This window comes from Perognathus longimembris, chromosome 4 (genome assembly GCF_023159225.1).
Source record: "Perognathus longimembris pacificus isolate PPM17 chromosome 4, ASM2315922v1, whole genome shotgun sequence".
Lineage (NCBI taxonomy): Eukaryota > Metazoa > Chordata > Mammalia > Rodentia > Heteromyidae > Perognathus > Perognathus longimembris.
The window spans coordinates 22,656,048-22,677,406 of record NC_063164.1 but is presented as its reverse complement, the minus strand read 5'-3'; the positions used below and the strand labels follow the sequence as shown (position 1 = coordinate 22,677,406).

The 21,359-nt window shown below is 36.4% G+C and overlaps 1 protein-coding gene across 5 annotated transcripts in view; it reads left to right on the top strand.

Moving 5' to 3' along the window:
* The window catches only part of Map2 (microtubule associated protein 2), a 257,458-nt gene that overhangs the window by 96,143 nt on the left and 139,956 nt on the right, over positions 1–21,359 (top strand). The window lies entirely within an intron of this gene.

The window sequence follows — 21,359 nt, the reverse complement described above, 5'->3', positions numbered from 1 at the left end:
GTATCCTGAGTACTAAGATCAGATACAGTGATAGTAGGGTTGTAAAACCATGGGAAGGGAATTTGAGAGAAAAAAAAAAAGAAAAAGGAAAAAAAAAAGGGGGGGGTGTTTCACATGGCATGTTGAAAATAGTTACTATAATGATATACCACTCATTTCCATAACGTGAAGTTCATTTCACTTAGCATTACCTTATGTTTTCATATGGGTGTAGCTATTGGGCTATTGTGATCTTCTGCTATGACTAACCTAAACAAGTACTAATTATTCCTATAAGGGAAACCATAGTGCCCATGTTTGTTTGGGTCTGGCTCACTTCACTTATTACCAAAGGCTATCTACAAATTCATTGCAATACTCATCAATACCCAACACCATTCTTTAATGAAATAGAGGAAGCAATCCAGAAAATCATATGGAACAATGAAAGACCCTGAATAGCAAAAACAATCCTAAGCAGAAAGAACAATGCTGGAGGAATTTCAATACCAAACTTCAAGCTGTATTACAAAGCTATAGTAATCAAAAAAAAAAAAAAAAAAAACAGCTTGATATTGGCACAAGAACAGGCCTGAGGACCAATGGAACAGAACTGAAGACCCAGAAATGAACCTGCTACTTTATCTTTGATAAAGGAGCTTAAAAAAAATAGAATGGAAGAAAGACAGCCTCTTCAACTAATGGTCCTGGCAAAACTGGATCAATGCCTGTAACAAACTAAAACTAGATCCTTATGTATAACCCTGCACCATCAATATATTTGTGGACATTGGAACAGATCTGTTGCCTATCAAAGCATCATTACAGCAAGAACTTGATTATTCAGGGCTTAGATAACCAGTGTATGAATGAACTTCCAGTAGCTATGACAAAACACCTGAGAGAAACAACCTTCAGGAAGAAGGATTTGCTTATGTTTCAGAAGTTTCAGTTAGGAGCTGGCATCATGGCTTTGGGGACAGTAGTAAGGCATATCATCATGGCAGGAGAGTAAATGTACCAAAGCCACTCACCTTGGCAAAGAGAAAGAGAGGATCAGGACCCCATCATCCATGTCCTTCAAAGGGAAGCCTCAGTAACCAAGCTTCTTCATACTACAGTGGATCATAGGAAGGTTCCACAAGGTTTGGTAGATGGGGGGGGGGGTCGGGGGGGCAAGCCTTTAACACATGACCCTCAAGGGGCATTTGAGATGCAAATCATAACAGCAACCAGATTGCCTTTGCCTTTGTTAAACTGGAATGGTCTTGTTCATTCAACTCTCTATCAGAACGTGAACAGTGGAAAGGGAAGCAGAGAAAATGGAATCTGAGCTATTTTTGCCTTACTTGAAAAAAAAAAAACACGATAGTTAATTTTTAAGGGAATTTTAGCTAAGGGATAATGATAAAAGTTTTCCCTTTTGAATGGGTGGGTGAGGAGCTGGCAGTCACCGGGTTCTTTTACACATTTAAATTAAGCTATTTATGCTCTACCAATTACTGAAGGTAGTTGTGAGTTTCCTATAACGTGAAGAATCTTAATTTACACTTTACCATCTGTCAGTGTCTTAGGTTTTAATAGATTTTTTTGCCTCATAGTATCCTCTTGAAAGTGAAATCTTCCTTTGGAAAGTCATCTGGCTTTGCACTAGCTGGTCTCTAAATCAGACCACAAGTCCTAGGACATTTCAAGAGGGAAGTATTTATTATTATTTTTAATTAATTTATTGTCAAAGTGATGTACAGAGGGGTTAAAGTTTCATACATAAGGCAGTGAGTACATTTCTTATCAAAGTTGTTACCTCCTCCTTCATTTTTCTTCCATAATTATTATTTTAAGTGCAGCTTGTTTTCTTTCATTTTCATAGTGTAGAGCTTTGAACAAACATTACTCACTTGACCTGGTGACAAAAATATTTTGGCAACAATGCATCTTGACAGCATTGCAAAATGGTGAGTTAAGTCACATGGCTATATATTAACTAGAGAATTTGTTTACTATCAACATCAACCCTGGCTTTCTTTCTCCCAAAGAGGGAAAACCTGATTTTAAAAAGTCAAACTAAAACTTGCCTTATTGTTTGTTTTTACTGCCACATTTTTTGTTGTACATCGAAGTATGAGTTTAAAAAAAGTCAAATGAAGTTCATGATCTTTTGTGACATCAAAACTACAGTGATATTTTATAAACCTGTGTCAATGTGAAATCTTACTAACACTGAACTATATAATAATTATGTCTTAATAAATAGCTATGAACTAGCATCTCCTTTTTCAAAATATTCATGTTGTCTGGCACCAAGATGACTTGAAGGGAGAGGTTTGTTTCTGGATCCAGGTCCTGTAGAGCTGTGGCTTCTGAGCAGTAGTCTGGGATCCAGTGTTCATACCCTTTTTATATTCAGCCAAACTTCACACAGAGACCCACCCCCCCAAAGAAAGACAACAACATATTCATCAGAATTGAAAGTCTGTGTTTGCCACTGTGGAAACCCCCAGGCTCCCTCTTCTCCTCACTTCCTAAGTTCTTCACAAGTTGCAATTTCATTGTCCCCATCATTTTTAAGGCCTAGGAACCCTACATGGTCAGATGCCACATTTGTAAAGTCTAGGAAAAAGTCTTGTATAGGGCAGGAAGAAAGTGACATCTGGAATGTAAGTGCTGTATTTTGTATTGATAGTAAAAATCTAGATGTCATAGCACCTGGGCTCAAATATTTCTTCATTTACCACTCATTTTTTCTGCATCCTTTACTTGGTTACTTACCTTCTCTGCACTGCCCTTCTCTGTCAGGTGGGGGAAATTGAACCAGTAAACTTACAGAAGCTGCAAGGTTAAGATTAAGAATTAAAAATGAGAAATCTGTGTGGCACAGTGAATGTAGCATATACATTAGTGGTCTTATTACTATAATTATTGACATATAATCATATGACATATTACATGGAAAAAACTGGTGAATGGATTTGAAAGCTAGAATTCTCTCATAGATTTTGCTACTAAAATATTGTTGAGCCTTTTATGAAAAATGATAATTTATTTTTACTTAAATAATGCTTCCTTATACAGTGGCTTTTAAAAATAAAATACTATTGCTATCTATTGAATGCAAGAGAGAGATGTTCTGATTACTTCAGTTCATCTACTCTATTCAACATTGCCTTGAATTAGATTTTAGGATCTAAGCATTTAGGAAAATAGTTCCTCATTAGGTTAACCAAATACATGTTATTATCATAAAAAATTCCTAAAGCAGAGCCATTACAACCTTATGTACAGCAATCTGTGCTCTAACCCAAAATGATATTTAAAAAAAATCATTGCATTCTCTACCTCAAGTCAATTAGGCTTAATAATAGTAACCCTAGGTATTAATTAAATTGTCCAGAAATAAATCATATAGCTTTGGTAGGAAAAATGGGGACTTTCACAAACCTCATATTTTTATTTGACTACACTGGCTTGTATTCAAGTGGGGAGCTAAGATGATAACCTGTCTCAAAAGGATTTTTTTTGTAGGAGGGTCTTCTCATCCTGGGGCTTGAACTCAGGGTCTAAGTGCTGTCCTGAGCTTTTATTCTCTCTAGTGCTGTACCATTTGAGCCACAGTTCCACTTTTGGCTTGCTTGCTTAATTACTTACTTATTTTCATGGTTAGTTGGAGATAAAAATCTCATGTAGTATTTTGTCCTGGCTGGCATTGAACCACTATCCTCAAATCTCAGCCTCCTGAGTAGCTAGGATTACAGGCATGAGCCACCAATGGCTGGCTAAAAGGCTTTGCATTTGTTTTTATTTTGTTTTGTTTTTTGTTCTATCCTGCTGATCTCTAGACATTCTATTCTTTGCCTGTATTCTTCTTTGCTAAACAAATAGCAAAGCTTAGCTCTTCATCTACACATAAATTTTGTGAATCAACTTAATGAGCATGGAAAAGATTGCACAGGTATCATTGAAATGACACAAGTGCAAAATATCAGAACTATATTAGAACTGTGATATCAGTTGTTCAGTGATGCAGTTGGAGGTGTAGTGTCCTTATATCTTTCTATGTTTTTAGAACATTCCCTTAAAAAGAATTCTTTACCTAGTACTTGCAAGGCAGCATATACACTTTTACATATCTTATTGTTATTCTAGACAAGAAAATAGCATAAGATGCCTTTTCTCCTCTTGAAGGAAAAACAAAGCAGATTTAGGAAGCAAGGCTTGCTTCAGGAGATTTTTTATTTGTATTTTATTAGGCAGAGCAGAATCCTTTCCCCACCCCTCATCCAACCATTGGGCAAGGGGAATACAGTGGTCAGACAAACAGTGGACAGTGACTGCTACACCTCTCCTTGACAGTGAAAACCTCAAGGTCTATAGACCAGGACAGACCTGCACAAGATCTCACCCTTAGCTGAAGACATGAAAAGATTACCCAATTATCCTCTCTGGATCTGCTAGCTTCAGCCCTACCAAATTATACCCATTCATTAATTATTCAAGTATTCATTGAAATCCTTTCTACAACTATGTTATTAATCCTGAAAATTGATTTTAACTACCTTGGAAGGATCATTAGAAACACACAGTTTCTTCATAAATAAAACACCATACCAGATGCCTGGGAAAAGTCTTTTTCAAAAAGATACTTTCAATTTTTCCGATCTTTAGAGAACTTAATATAGATTTGAATCTGTCAGACAACTTCATGGAGCATATTGTTTTCTTCTCTGCAGCTACTGTATATTCTGCTGTCTGCTATTTTAATGGCAACAATCACAAGTTGGATGCTCTTTTTAGCTATAACAAGATTGTGCTGAATAGGCCAGCTGAGAGTTATTTTACAAGGAAGTTTAGTGACGGCTTTGTGGTGATGGATATTGGTATGTGGCACATCTGTCCTAGATTTTGTCTTGATAAACACTTTAAAATCAGCTCTTGTTTGCTTATCTTCTCTTTCTGACCCTTTGGAAACAACAGACTTGCAATTTGAAATGAACAAGGCCAAGCCCATCAGAAGGATGCATTCTGTCCATTGGTGTTATATAGGAAAGGCTACCTGGACACTTAGTAATAACAATTTTTGGCCTTATGCTTCTTTAAAAAATGGAATAATTACTGATTCATTATAATACAAAAAGCCAATATAGCCTAGCTATAGATTAGATAAGAAAATTTAAAAGGCGTATTTACTAGTTTATAGGTAGGAAGCAAACATTTTGTTAATTCCATTAGTGATGAGTCTGCTGGACTCTCAATTAGTGGTGTATCAGTCAATCTTGCAACTTATATTAGAGGCATTTATAATGTAATTGCTGTTTGAATAAGATACTTAATAAAAATACTACATTTAAAAACAACTTCCTGATATTTTATCTGAGACTATCCAACTTTATTCAAAATATTGAAAGTTTTAGTATACATATCCTAAGGGAAAATGAATGGGCTGAGATTCATATGTTTATGATTACAAAAATAAAGTATACATATCTTTACAAGGTTTTTTTAATGTGAACTTAGTTGCATATGGTCATGAGAACTGTGTTAGAAACCAACTATTAGACCTACTTAAAGTTATTAAAAAGCCTCAAAGAAATCAGTAAATTTATTGCATATTCTTTCAGAAAAGTAATGGGCTTATCTAATTCCTACACTTGGTATTTTCTCTGAGCCTAAAACAGCGCTTCAGAATTGATTACAAACGTGAAACAGCCTCCTACATAGTGTTTCTTAATTTCGAAGCCATAGTCATTCAGATAGAGTTGAATCTTCAGGAAATGCTGCAAAAGTTTTATTTTTTAGATGACTAATAAATAATCAGAATTAGCTAGTGTGGTTAACTAAAAGCTATAACAGTTGCAATATTTGGAAGACCCAAGAATAGAACTGGTTTTGTCATGGATTAAATATTTCTGGAAATACTTTCTCCTTGTCACAGTTCTCATCATGTACTTTGCTTGATTCAATATAATTAAGTAATTAAAACTTCTAAAAGTTTATCTAGAGCTCACTTCTTCTAAGACATACTAAATAGTATATTTACCTCTCATCAGGGAGGTTTATGTAGGTAAGTTTTTCTGATCATATATATAGTGGTCACTACCTTGTCCTTTCTCATCGTCTTTCTCTCATTGTACTCATTTAAATCTTTTTTCTTCTTAATTTTAATTTCATTTTTACTGTAATCACAGCATAAAGATTCCCATTAATGAAATATCATGTGTTTTTTTTTAAGTTTTTATTATAAAACTGATGTACATAGAGGTTACAGTTTCATATGTTAGGCATTGGATACATTTCTTGTACTGTTTGTTACCTTGTCCCTCATACTCCCCTCCTTCTATCATGTGATATTTTGATATACAAATACTGTGTGATATTTTGATACACAAATATTTTGCTGGATCTTTTTTTTTTTTTTTTTTTTTTTTGCCAGTCCTGGGCCTTGGACTCAGGGCCTGAGCACTGTACCCTGGCTTCTTTCTGCTCAAGGCTAGCACTCTGCCACTTGAGCCATGGCGCCACTTCTGGGTGTTTTCTATATATGTGGTGCTGAGGAATTGAACCTAGGGCTTCATGTATACAAGGCAAGCACTCTTGCCACTAGGCTATATTCCCAGCCCCTGGATCTTTTGATCTACGGAAGAAAGATAATTTAAACAATGTTCAAACGAATCCTAATCAGAAGAAGATAGATATCATTACTGTTTAATACACAAGATTCCATGTTACTGGCCAGTAACTCTCTCTTAGAATAGGGAGAAAAGATTTGATTAGGATTCTTTTATTTCTTTATTTACTTTAGAAAGCTTATTTCACTTACATGATAAGCTAAGTTTTACTGTCTTTACAAGTGATCTTGCTTTGAACAAATTTTATATATCCTTGCATAAAACCCAATGAGCCTTCCAGTACCTATTCTGTTTTAGAAGAGATTTTGGTGATTTTATTGCAAGTAGAGTTAAAACGCACAATGCTATTGAGCCCTAAGTTGGTGCCTCTTGATTTAAATGGACAGTTGTATCTTAAAGAGTAGCAGTCCACTAAAGAAAATATCTATGGTTTGAACAATTCACCTGCCCCAAAGGGCTCTTTCTGTGTAAGTCGTACATGGTTTTCTTTGAGGGAAAGCAGATATGGTGTGGCCAAGTAAGAAAAAAGAAGACCGACTTTTGGGGGTGCACATGGTGTGCTGTTACTTGTACATATTACTTATACCTCACAATGAACTTGTGAAGCAAACATTTGTTAAGTTGAGGGTGCTTACGTTCCCTAAGGCTTTATGGCTACCAAGTGAAAGAAATTTGTTTTAAATTTAAGACTAATCCCAAAGGCATGAGCTACTCACTATACCAGTAAAATTAAGTGGTTCACATCTTGATATATAATGAGTTATTTCTGTGATGGAATCTTGCAGCATGATGTTTCTGCCAAAGCAAGAAAATTTGTGCAAGTGTTTCTGAAGAGCAAATATTCTGTTAGCTTGAATAGGAAATTTTATAAACAAAAATATAAAATAAGATTTTATTGTGAAAAGAGCCAATTTTACCTTGCTTCCTAAGTCCCAGTTTTTTTTTTATGAACAAAAACATTTCCCTGGACTTTTGGAACTTTTGTTGACAATGTCTGACAGTCTTTATTCTGTTAGCTTCAATTTTTAAACACTAGATTTGGGAACAGACTTAGCCAAGAAGATTTAAATGAGTTGATGCTTTTCGTAACATCAGCGTTTGGGTCAAGATGCCAACCAGTTTCTGTAGTCATTTTGTAGTGTGTATCACTGCGATCATTTCCTATAAATCCCTTCTTTATAAAGTCCTGTTGTGTGTGTAACTAAAATGGCTTATTTTTACACTTAATTAAAATTAATTTTAGCTTGGAGAATTTTTCAGACTCTAGGAAACCCTATTTGAGAGAATCTATTATTTAGGTTGGCACAAATATGAGTTAAAACTTTCATTATAAAGTGGCTGGAATTATAACTTTCATCTCTTACCTAGCATTGCAAATGAAGGAGGAAGAGATGGGCACAAGAGAAAGATGAAAAGAAGAAGGGAAAAGAAGAGGAAGGAAACAATATGGGGAAAAGACAGAAGAAGGAATTGTAAAGAAAATGTGCACATGTATAAGATGGACTACAATTCACCCATAAAAGGGAAGGAAACACTCTCATTTGAGACAATTTGGAGGAACATGAAAAACATTATTTTAGGTGAAATATTATATATATACACATATATTTGTGTATATAAAAGATACTGTTATAGTATAGGGACTTTCTAGTGGAAATGATAAAATATGCACCCCGTGTTATCTCATCCATAAGTCAAATGTTTGACCTCATTATTGTATGCATGAAAATAAAAATTTCCCAACACCTTTATAAGAGTCTTATGATAAATATAGGACAACACAGTGTAAAATGCTTAGTAGACAATACATTGCTGTCTAGATGTATAGTATTGTGGCTTTGATTAATACTACATGAATAGCAATCGTAGACTTAGTAAATAATGACAGCTACTGAAATAACTGCTCAGCTGGAATCCAATAAGAGATGCCGGGTCATTTTTCCTCTTTCATTGTTTACTTTTACTTCTACTCTTCTTATTTTGGGGGCTGACCTTTCCACATTGCTCAATTTAGCCTTATCCCTAAGTGTGATATTGAGGATGTTAACACTGCCAAGACAACTGTATTACATTGAATGGTGGAAGAGTCTCAGAATTCTTGGGTATTCATGATGGGTAGCTAAATTCCCAAAACCCAAGTTTTTACAGCTTAGGGGTGGTGGTAGTGGTGGTGGTGGTGGTGGGGTGTGTGTGTGTGTGTGTGTGTATTTTCACAGAAAACCCCCTGTGGCCAGTTTCAACTGTTGTCATTGCTCCCAGATTTGAAGCAATGCATACAACTGGCTCCTGGAAATGGGCAGAAGCCACTCCTGGCATACACAGGAGAGACTAGGGATTAGATCATTGCTCTCAAGGTGACCCTGGCTGGCCTCAGCCTGCTGCTCACAGTAGCCAGATTGTCTCCAGGAGCAACCCTTGCTTGCTGTTTTTATGCTACCTCCTCCAAATTCAGTCCACCCTTGTGCTCCCAGTGCCTGCCACACTGCCACTACCAGGGCAGCTGTTGACAAAGTGTGGAGAAAAGAAAGAAAATCCCAAAGATTGTTTGGGGGTTCAGTGTGTAGATTTATTTTGATAATGGGTAAACAAGACCACAGGATTTAAATAAATAACTGATAATGTTATATATGTATATGTGTATTATACATATATTTACTAACTTATTATATACTGCCTGGTTTTAGAAAAGACTGAAAGTGTGAGAAAGAATTTAAGATTAGCCTTTGGACAGATGGACAAATATAATCATATAATTCTGGCTCCGAAGATAATGAATGCCTTGTACATAAAGATACAAAATGTTGCCCAGTGCCTGTCATAAACCTAATGGTCTTCCCTGCAGTGATTTCATACCAGGTTTTTTTCTTGGTTGTTTGCTATCCATGTCACTACCTGTACGGCAACCTCGTGTGCTAAACAAGAATTTATTTTATTGTTTTTTTTTTTTTTTTTTTTTGGCCAGTCCTGGGCCTTGGACTCGGGGCCTGAGCACCGTCCCTGGCTTCTTCCCGCTCAAGGCTAGCACTCTGCCACTTGAGCCACAGCACCGCTTCTGGCCGTTTTCTGTATATGTGGTGCTGGGGAATCGAACCTAGGGCCTCGTGTATCCGAGGCAGGCACTCTTGCCACTAGGCTATATCCCCAGCCCTTATTGTTTTTTTTTTAAATGGATGCATTCTGAGAAACTATCTTCACTTGTCTTTCAGTTCATCTACTTGGTTTATTTATTTTTTATTTTCATCACCCTAGTAGAAACTAGAAACTTAGGGTACTTCTTATCCCATCACCAGTAGTTACAGCTAATCAGGAGCCACAGGTAAAAACACTGCTTGAACCCAGAACTTTGAGGACAGTCTGAGCAATAGAAAGAGACTTTATCTCTAAATACATGCATACCTACTATTGTACATTTGTACACACACATACATACATACACACATACATTCTGGGTATGATCTCAAGGTCATGGGGTCATAATTTTAATTATGGCCAAGAGCCTGGAAACTTTGTACTCTTCTGGAAAATTCTGGGAGGACACAAAGACCTGAATGGGGTTTTGTATTGGGGCAATGGCACTAAAGCGATGGTAAATTAACACTGGGGCATGCAGGCCTATAAGGGTAGTTCTAGTCTTCGAGTAATACTTACTATTTGTAATTTTTCAATGAAAAGGAATCACAATAAAAGTTCAATGTTTTTTACTTTCTCTCTTTTTCCTTCACTCAGCATTTGTTAACAGAGTATTTCAGACTGAACACTACTAGAAAGCACTCTCAATTCAGATCAGTGCTATAATACCAATTCATTGTGCATTAAGTAGATTTTTTTTGTGGCCTAGTCAGAATGTAATATTCTTCTTCATGATCCAGGGATACCACTTTCACACTTCTCTTAAGAATAAGTTCCAACATCTAGCCATAGTCTCAAGTTCTGCCTTACAACTGCAGTCCTCAGATCTCAGCCTCTTGAGTAGCTTAGATTACTGATATGAGCCACAGCACCCAGCTAATATTTATAGATTCTTTTTAAACAATTTGTCATAAAACTTTAGAATCTTTTGCATGTTAATTAGTCTCAAGAAGGTCAAGTAATCTTGATTAGAACTATTTTTACATACATACTTCATCTGCTATTACTGATTGTGTTGAATAACAAGGAGATGATAAAAAGAAAAAAAAGATGGAGAAAATGAAATGTCATGTCCTTTCAAATGAATTTCTAATTTTAATATAATCTTAAGGTGGATCTGATATTGATGTCTCTCATTATGTTTCACTCCTTGTACAAATTTATGTTCACATACACTCTTAAAACTGAACCACACACTTTGGAACCTCTTCTTGATTTCACTGGCTTGAGAGAAAAGTGCCTTTGCTTGTTATAAGAAAACAAGGTCCCTCAGTCAGTTTAGTCTTCAGACTGTTTTCTATGAATCAGGGGCGCTAGAACCATCTGGGCTGATAGAAAAAATAATTCTTTACCTGACATGGGGTGGACCATCTCTAGATTCTTGGATTGAATCATCTGGAGTGGATCAGGTTCAGTGTCTGCATTGTAGCCCAGCTCTGAAGTCAAGGAGAAAAAGAAGTGACCCATAGCCATGCTCTCCAATTTCCCATTCTATCCTGGGAAGTACTGGCAGCATCTCATCAATAAGCTGATTGCTGTCCTTGTTTTGAGGAACAGATGCGAAAGAGTTGCACACAACCCTCATCTTTTGTATATACTCATTTGGCCACAGCAGCTTCTCTTGCACTATTACAATGATGCCTACTTTTGGTGCCAGTCTGGGGCTTGAACTCGGGGCCTCAAGGTCTGACTTGGCTTTTTCACTCAAGGCTGCCACACTACCACCAGAGGCACACCTCTACTGCGCCTCTACTTGGGACTTTATGCTGGTTAACAGGAAATAAGAGTCTCATGGACTTTTCAGCTCAGATTGGTTTTGAACTGTGATCCTCAGATCTCAGCTACCTGAGTTGCTAGGATTTACAGGCAGGAACCATGAGTGTCCAGGTCAGAAGTCATTTATTTATTTGCTTCATGTTATTTTAAGCTTTGTGTGTTTGTGAGTGCCACTTCCATTTCCCTCTCCTGCCTGCCCTCATTGCAGCTTGCTGGATATACAGGCCTTTCTATGGATGCCTGTATTTCCCAGTATGGTTCCATGATCCCCCTAATTCAAAGCTTTTCACAGCTGCATGGGCCTTCCGGGTTCCTCCTGCCCAACTTGACTTCTCCCATGCCCTTTGCTGTGGGATCCTCAGCTGTCTTCAGTCCCCATCGTGATTAACACAATGTCCAGTCACTGTACACAGGTGCTCCACTTGGCTGGTTCACCCAAGATCAAGTCTCATGAATAAGCTCACTATTTGATCTCTTTTAAAACTTTCAGCAATGGTGTTCTAAGCTGGCTGGATAATGTGTGTTGGGAGAAGTTGCAAACTCAGTGAAAAATGTCTTTAAGTCACATTATGGAATGAATTATATCTGGTTTTTCTTTCATCAGCTCTTCCCAGTCAAGATTTATGAGTTCTTAAAAGTATCAGTCATACATTCATCCTAACCTAAAGTTGTTTTTCATTGTTTTGTTGTTTGAATTATTGAGGTTTGAATTCAGGATCTTGTGCTTGCTAAGCAAGTTCTCTGCTACTTGAATTATGCCTGCAGTTGTGTGTGTGTGTGTGTGTGTGTGTGTGTGTGTGTGTGTGTGTGGTGTTGTTTTTATATAAGGTTTTGCACTTTTTTCCCTGGCTGGTCTTGCCACACTTCCCAAATAACTAGGATTATACCAGTACACCACATGTCCATCTTGTTATTTGTTATTTGTCCATCTTGTCCTTAATTTTCCCCCCAGTCTAGCTTTGAGGTATTCTTCTCCTGACTCTCCCTTCCAAGTAGCTGGAATTACAGGGATGATCCAGTGTGTCAGTTCCAAAGTCCTTTTGCTTTTCCTCACATCTGGCTACAATTGTGTGGCCTGACACTCTAGGACCATTCACTCTTGTTAATTACCCTACATTCCTGAGAAAATGTGACAGATTTGTGGTAGTACAAAATGTATCTTTTGCTAGATGGTGCTGTTTCTCAGTGAACTATGCACTTAGTTTAAAGGTCACAATTTTGACTTGTTTTCTCTGTTATATTCCTTTGTGCAATGTCAGGACCAAAGTACTCCCTCAAAATATCTTAGAATCTCTTGACTTTATGCACAGACATTGAGAAAGAAAATTCAGAATGAATGCTTTTGTTTTAACACCCAAGCATTTAAACTAAGGAAGATGCAGCCAGCCACCCAATGGTGGTGAAATCTCTTTTGTTCTTTTTCACCACGTCTGCCTGCATCCCCAGGCCTTAGACATATTCATGGTGACATTCTGTCTTTCTAATATAATCTTGTGATTAGATGCACTTAATTTATGCTGCTGCTGTGGCTAAAGTGAGCTCATTTGCATATTATCAATACATATGAGTCTTGAATTAGAGGACCAACAGTCCACATTAAAATATTTCCTGTCAGGAACTTGCTGTGTCTAGCAAATTCAGGAATAATGCTGGTTGCAGGTGGTTGATGAAGATAGAAGCTCTGTGAGGTTCATAAGGGAGGGCAATTGAAACTCAAGATTTCTTTAGAACAATGTTCCTGTTTAAAACTACTCTCATTCAGACCCAGCTGGTCATTCAGTAGTACCAGATCCTGAAAAAGAACTTTCAAGTGCCTTAAACTGCTTCCCCTGTCAGACTGGTTTGTTGCCTTGTAAATGAAACTCTTCTTGCTGTGGTCTTCTAGTTTCTTTCTAGCAATCTCCTTCATTCCTGCTTTTCCTTTTAAATGGAGAATCTGCTAACATGCTCCATCAATTTTCATTGACTTCCTTCTTTTTTTTTTTTTTTTTAAGTGAGGTGATACCTAGATAGTACACTTAGTGCTTCTGGGCTTTTTTCCCTTCTTCTTTTAAATCAGCTTCACACTCATTTGTTTTTCTGTTATTTCTCTTTTGTTCCACTTGCTTGTGAGCTGAATGTCATGGGTGCCAGTTTCTTTGTGGATTTCTTAACTATGAATTCACATCCGCTTCTCCTGGGCCCATCAGTCCATTGTATACTTTATTGATGAACCTCAAGTTAAAATAAGCAATAGTAGGAAGATCATAGCAGCCATTTGCTCTCTAAAAATTATATCATAGTGTCTTCTCCAGCTTATTTCAAATGTGCACTCCACAAACTCACAGGTGTTTCAGCAGAAAGTATTAACCCGCATGTTTGATCATTTCGTTTATTTATTTTAGTTCTACTAAATAAAATAAAATAAATACAATGCTAAATTCCTTTGAACAATGACCACTATAATAATGTATTTTTTTTCTCAATTCTCATTCCATGTTTTCTCTAGGTCAATATCCACAAAGCAAATTAACATGTATTATATATCAGTGTAAGAAAAAAAATCATTCTCAGATACTATGGAAAGATGAAGCTAATGGAAAATACATGAAGTTTACCCCTAATTAACATGACACTAGAGATCTACGTATATGAAAGTTGATCTAAGTGGTGCCTTAAATATTTTCATATTTTTGCCCATATTTCTTATGCCTTCGAGGTAAAAAGGATGAGTTGGAAAAGGGTAGGTAAAACAAAAAGAATGGAAATGTGCAGAGAAAGCAAAAAACACACAAGAATTTAACAATTTAAGGAAAATGTTAGTAGTCTTGGAAAGGTGGAAATTTTTGTCCCAAAGAGATCTATTACCCCAGATTCTTACAATGACTTAGTTTTGCAAAGAACATACTTTTGCAGTCTGTGAAATATAAGTCAAAATGACCTAAACATGTAAATTCTCCAAATTCTTAGATTATAAACAATTATTTCTCCAGTCACATGTTTGCTATTAAAAGCAAAAAGTGAAAATGTCGCAAGAATATGGAAAATGGTGGTGTATATAGAGCATGAATTCAAGCAATGACTTTCTAGATAACAATTGTATTGTTGAGGAATATTTGTATGTAAACATTGTTCCTGTATATTTCCTTTTAAGGAAAATTCCAGGGTGCATTTTAAATTTTTTAGTACCATACATTAATTGTACAGAACCATTTTATTGTGATATTTATATACATGCATATAGTATACCTTGATGAGATTCACCCTCCCCTTGTGACTTAAAAATCAGATGATAGGATAAAACATGAAATTTTAATAGAATTAGGAAGAACATTTCTGTCTCATTGCTTCTTCTAACACAAGGGATTTGATACTTAGCATAGCTACCCTGATGTTAATAAATATGAGAATTTGTGAAGTTAGTACGTTTAGGTGTACCATTGAACTCAACGTGTGATGTAGTTCTGTTTTATGACACCCAAGGAGCCCATTAAAACTCTCTTTATTTCTATTGAAAACGCTAGCACAAGAAACGGAGGAAGAGGAGAGATAGAGGCTAAGAGATGACACCTGTAATTGTATTTTGTGGTTGTGGGATTTGAATCAAGGCTCAGGTGCTATCTCTGAGCACCATTGCTCAAGGCTTGTGCTCTACCACTTTGAGCCGCAGCTCCACTTCCAGTTTTTGTGCAGTTAAGTACAGATGAAAATCTCATGGACTTTCCTGCTCTTCTAGCTTCAAACCACAGTCCTCAGATCTCAGGCTCCTAAGTAGCTAGGATTACAGGCCTGAGCAATCATTATCTGGCTACATCTGTAGATTTAAAGTGGCTATCATCCTAATACCTGCCCCTGATTAGCAGGGAGAATAAGCGTGCATTTCGTAAATGTTTAGAATACTGATGTCAGCTATTCATTAAGTAGATTGATACATATTTTAAGAAATCATGTGCATATGATGTGACACATTTAAACTTCACAACAAATTTATTATGATTTTCTTTTTGGGTAGAGGATTAAACGTAGGACCTCATTTTAGATCAGTGCACTACAATGGACCTAATTCCACAGTCTAGAGGTTTTAGAATTTGAACTGAAAATACTAAACATTGAAAGAAAACACTGAGATTATACAGCAGTGAAACTTTTTCAGAATAGTTTGGAGGCTAAAGATTGCATCAATCATATGGAATGGCTTTAGCCAGTCTCACTTCTATATTTCTGAGAATTGAAGGAATGACAAGAGTTTTAAACAATTGAGATAAATCATCTTCAAAGCAGCAGTCAGAGCCTTTAATGACTTTCAAAAAAGAATCAGGAATTCAGATATGATGTCATGCAGTATCACAAGTCATTTCGTAGCATTTCTGGCCACACCTCTGGCCCTTTTTCCTTCGAGTTATTTTTTAGATAGGGTGTGGCTTTCTACCCTTGATCCACCTATAGTTTGCTTCCCACCGTAGCTGGAATAACAAGTGCTAACTAACAGTTAGTCCCCTGAGATGAACCTTTGTCCATTGAAATGAAGTCCCATAAACTATTTTTGCCTGGACTGGTCTAGAACCATGATCCTTCCCATTTCACCCTGTTGTGTAGCCAAGGTAACAAAAGCATACCACTGCACCCAGATATTTGTTGAGGGAGGGGGTCACACAGACTTTTCTACCCAGGCGCACCTTGATCTTGTGGATTTCAGCCTTAGAACTTAACAAAAGAAATATACATTTTCTGTCATGATTTCTGAAATGATTGAACTTGGAGTTAAAGATTTTGACAAAGAAATTCATGCTAGTTGTATGAATTACTATTTTAATTTTAGTTATTTCTTCATGAAGTAACATTTATTGGAAAGTTTAATGGAATATTTAATGTTTAATGTTAATGTTTGTAGAATCTTTTTTGGGTCCGTTATGTACTGGATGTAAGTTCTGTGCAAGAAGATATATTCTGGAAGAAAATAGGCACAGAGTTCTGCCTTTGTGAAGTTTAGAAATGATTGGGGAAAGATAGACAATAAAGTAATAACAGATAAGTAAATGAGATAGTATGTTAGAAAGTGATGAACATTATTGTAAAATAGAATAAAGAATGTTAGGACGGAAATTAGATATGGCAATATTAAATAGGTGGTTAGACAAACCCCATTATGAAGGTATTATGTGAGGAAAGACTTGATGGAGGGAGTGGGTGTATTTGGATAACACTGTCCACACTCAAAATTTAACTACGAAATATCTTAATTTGTACAAGACATGTTTTACATAACACGATATTGATATATTGCTTTTGGATGCAATATTTAAGATTTATTGGAGTTTTACATCGTTTCTAGCTTGATACAGTAACAGAAATTATATATGGTTTAATTTCGACAATGTACTTTTAAGTGCTTTAGCACATGTAAAAAGCCCAAATCTAAAGCAAGGAACTCCTTTAAAGGAAAATAAAGGCTGGATCTTGATGGCTCACACCTATTATCCTTGCTACTAACGTGGCTGAGATATGAGGACTATAGTTTTGAAGCCAGACCAAGCAGGAAAGATGGTGAGATTCCCATCTTTAATTAAGAAGTGAAAATCTGGAAGTTGAGCTGAGGTTCAAGTGTTAGATTGATTAAGCTGTAGCACTGCACCCAGATCTCAAGTTTAAGCCATAGTTCAGGCACGAACAAACAAATCAACACATGAATATGTACTTCATTCAAATGACTTTATATTCTCTGTGAAGAATAGCATATACAGCCAGATGGGGTGGCACATTTCTATAAACCTAACATCCAGAAGGCTCTAAGAAGGAAGAATGGGTGTTCAAGGCCAGCCTAGGTTATATAGTGAGTCTCTTGCAATAAAAAGTAAAAATACACCAGAAAGATTGAAAATAAATTATGATGTCTTTCTCAACTGTAGAGATGCTTATGCTCAGATATATACAATTACTTAAATATGAAGTGAAGGAATCTGAAGTTATTGGGAAAGTAAAATCTATATTTCTAGTCTTATCTTTTATTCACAGCTTACTTATATAATATGTAGCTTGCCTTAAAATGGAAAATTTTCCACTCTATGTTTAATTTCTCTCTTCCTCCTCTGATGCCTTATAAATGTAAATGGAAAATTCTTAGTGTTCTGTTTAATTTGTTTCTTCTTCTGATACTTTCTTAGTGTTAGAGTGAATGACTAGTTAGAAGACCAGGGAATTAATTTATGCTACACAAATTACCAGCTATGTATCCTTGAGCATATTATTACTAAACTTAATTAAGCCAATTTCCTTGTAAAATACAGGTATATAACTCTTTGAGTTGCTCAATAAAATAATGCACTTCATAGGTATTTATTCATTTAGATCAGAATCATATCTCATGCTTTCTTCTTTCTTTTGTACTAGGATTTGATTTCAGCTCAGGACCTTGAACTTGCTAGGTACCACTCTGCCACTGAGCCACACCTCCAGCCCTCTTATGCCTTTTCAGTTGGTCCTTAGCTGAAAAACAGTCCAATTTCATATATAATATATTTAGAGTAGAATAGTGACTTAATTTTTTACTCATTTATTTATTTTTGTTTGCTGATTCTGAGAAGTGAAAGAATTCTGTGGTACAATAATGTGCTATGGGAATTTCGGAAGCCATTATGAAAGAGGCAGAACTTGAAGATAGAACAAAAAGTTTTAGGTTACAGAGAAAAAGACAGGGGCTGGGAATATGATCGAGTGGTAACGTACTCGCTTTGTATATATGAAGCCCTGGGTTTGATTCCTCAGCACCACATACAGAGAAAAAGCAGGAAGTGGCATTGTGACTCAAGTAGTAGAGTGCTAGCTTCGAGCATAAAGAAGCCAGAACAGTGCTCAGGCTCTGAGTTCAAGACCCAGGACTGGCAAACAAAACAAAACAATTCCTAAGCACCACATAAAGAGAAAAAGCCAGAAGTGGTGCTGTGGCTCAAGTGGTAGAGTACTAACTAGCCTTGAGCAAAAAAGAAGTTCAGAGACAGTGCCCAGGCTCTAAGTTCAAGCCCCAGGACTGGTTAAAAGAGAGAGAGAGAGAGAGAGAGAGAGAGAGAGAGAGAGAGAGAGAGAGAGACAGAGACAGAGACAGAGACAGAGACAGAGACAGAGACAGAGACAGAGACAGACAGACAGTCAATGCCTGAAATAAACTACCAAGTATGATAGCTATCATCACAGGGCAATGTGTAAAAAAAACTATTAAAAGTGTCTTATTTGTTCATTTTTTTTGTCACAGTAGTACAGTTCAGTAAAGGCTGCTGCAAGACAGATACTATCATTTATTGATATGTTCCTAAAATATATATTTTACTTTTGTGATTTGTTATTACTTTATTTCACAGTTGTCATTTCCTTATGAAAAGTCAGTGTCGCCAGGTGCCACCTGGGATCATATCTGTGATCCTAGGTACTCTAGAGGTAGTGATTGGGAAGACTGTGTTTCTGTGTCAGCCCAGGAAAAAGCTCATGAGGTCCCATCTCAAGAGAAATAGGTGGGCGGGGCAGCACATGTCCCAGCTATTGGGGGACATGCATAAATAAGAAGATCATAAGAAAGCATAAATAAGATCAAGGGCTAGGCTGGTCCAGGCAAAAAATCATGACACTGCCTCAAAAATATCCAAAGCTAAAAGGGCTGGAGGCATGTTCAAGTGGTTAAATGCTTGCCTTACAAGTGCAAAGCTTTCAGTCCAAATTCTAATGTGCACATGCACACATGCATGTGTCCATGCACACACACACACACACACACACACACACACACAGAGAGAGAAAACCATGTTAAAAAAAACATTCCTTTATAACTTGTTAATATAACGTAAACACCACACCACCTTCATTTATGAAGGCACAGTGACATGGCTCTATAACTAACCATGGTTACCTGGTCCCAGAAGATGTTTACATGATATTCACTACGGACTCTAAAACTTATTACAAACAGTTCTCAAACAAATGGCACCATTATATTCATTATTAGTTATTGGTGCATCTTAGAGAATAAATACATCTTCCCACCCATCCTTACAAGTCAACACTAACTCAGACTACAAAACATTATATTTCTTCTCAGCCAATTCCATCCCTCATCCAGCTCCCCACAGAAGTAAGTATTACTCTAGCTTCTGAGTATAATTTTTGTCAATTCTCGAACTTCAGCTAAGTGTAATAACATAGTACATCCTTTGTGTCTAGCATCTTTCACTCATGGTTACGTCTGTGAGATACACAGAGGTAGCTGAAAAAGCTTTCTTTTCTCATTCTGATTGTGGTAATCTATTATGTGAATATATCATAATCCATTCTCCTGAAGATTTGGGTAGCTTCTAGTTTTATGATGTTATAAATAAAGCTTTTAAGAACATGTTTGTAAATGTGTTTTGGTGGACATATATACTTACTTCTCTTGAGTATCTAGCTAGAAGTGAAGTTGCTTGGTTCTAAGGCAGACACACTTTTAGATTTATTGGATATTTTTCCAAAATACTTATGCTAATTTACACTTTCACCAGTAACATAAGAGAGCCTCAGTTTTTGTCTTATAGTTCTTTTTTTCAACCCTTAAATAAATTTATTTTTATTTCCAGCATAGTTCTTAAAGTAAAATGAGATTATGACTTGATGAAATGAAGTAATAATTTTTTTCATTATTTTACTTCACCTAACATCTCAAAAAAGGAGTTTATAAAAAAGAAATGAGCTTCAGCTCTACTTTCTCATACTTTGCTAGAAGTATGTAATCAGAACTTAGTTGTAGCCATTTCTTCAGCTAGATGCTAAAGACAAAAAGAAATAGCATTTCAACAAGCTTGTTCACGAATCTGCCTTCAAACAGTAGTGTGTGTGTGTGTGTGTGTGTGTGTGTGTGTGTGTGTATGTTTTCTTTTGCTAGTCCTAGGGCTTGAACTCAGAGCTTGAGCCACTGTTATTGGCTTCCTTTTCTCAGGGCTAGCATTCTACCTCTTGAGCCACAGCACCATTTCCAGCCTTTTCTGTTTATGTGGTGCTGAGGAATCGAACCCAGGGCTTTGTGCATGCTAGGCAAGCACACTACCACTAAGCCCCATTCACAGCCCATTTTTTGTTTCTTTTTCTTTATGAAAGTTAACAAGCAGAAACTCTTTCCTCTATTTGTATTATCCAATTTGCTTCACCCTGAAAAATGAGATGAAAACACTGTTGAAATAAGGGCACATTATTTTTTAAACTATAGGTACAAAATTGCCCAGTGAAATATACTATTTCTGAGGTTCAAAATTGTGTGTAATCCAAAAATAATTTGCAATATATTTTATACTTCCATTGGGTAAGAATATAACTGATATTTAGACAAAATCATCCATATTGAAACTTAAAATGATATTAGAAAGCCAAATGCTTCTTGTGATAGCCCAGAAAGACTAAAGTCAGAGTCACCAGTGATCAGAAGGTGAACCCTGCCAGCCCTTACCCTCTTGCTTAGAATAAAAAGTCTACAAAAAATCACAGTGGAAATTGAGCATAGTGGCTCAAGCTTCCAATCTAGCCACATGAGGCAGACATTGATAAGCCATGGTTCAAGGCCAGCTTGGACATAAATGTTCATAAGACCCCGTCTCATGAAGCATCTAGGTGCAGTCATGCACTTGTTATCCTAACTGTAGGGAAAGCACAATGATTGGGTGGTAGCCTGCTATCACTAATAAGATGAAATAGCACAAGTAGAAGGACTATGAACCCAAGTCGTTCTGGGCAGACATTTAATGTCAATTTGGTCTTTTTTTTTTTAAGTAAACACACTTTATTTCTGATTTAGTCTTCATCTAAGTTCACTGAAGGTACTGAATATTTTGGGTTAAAATAGTTTCTGCTTTATTGTATGTA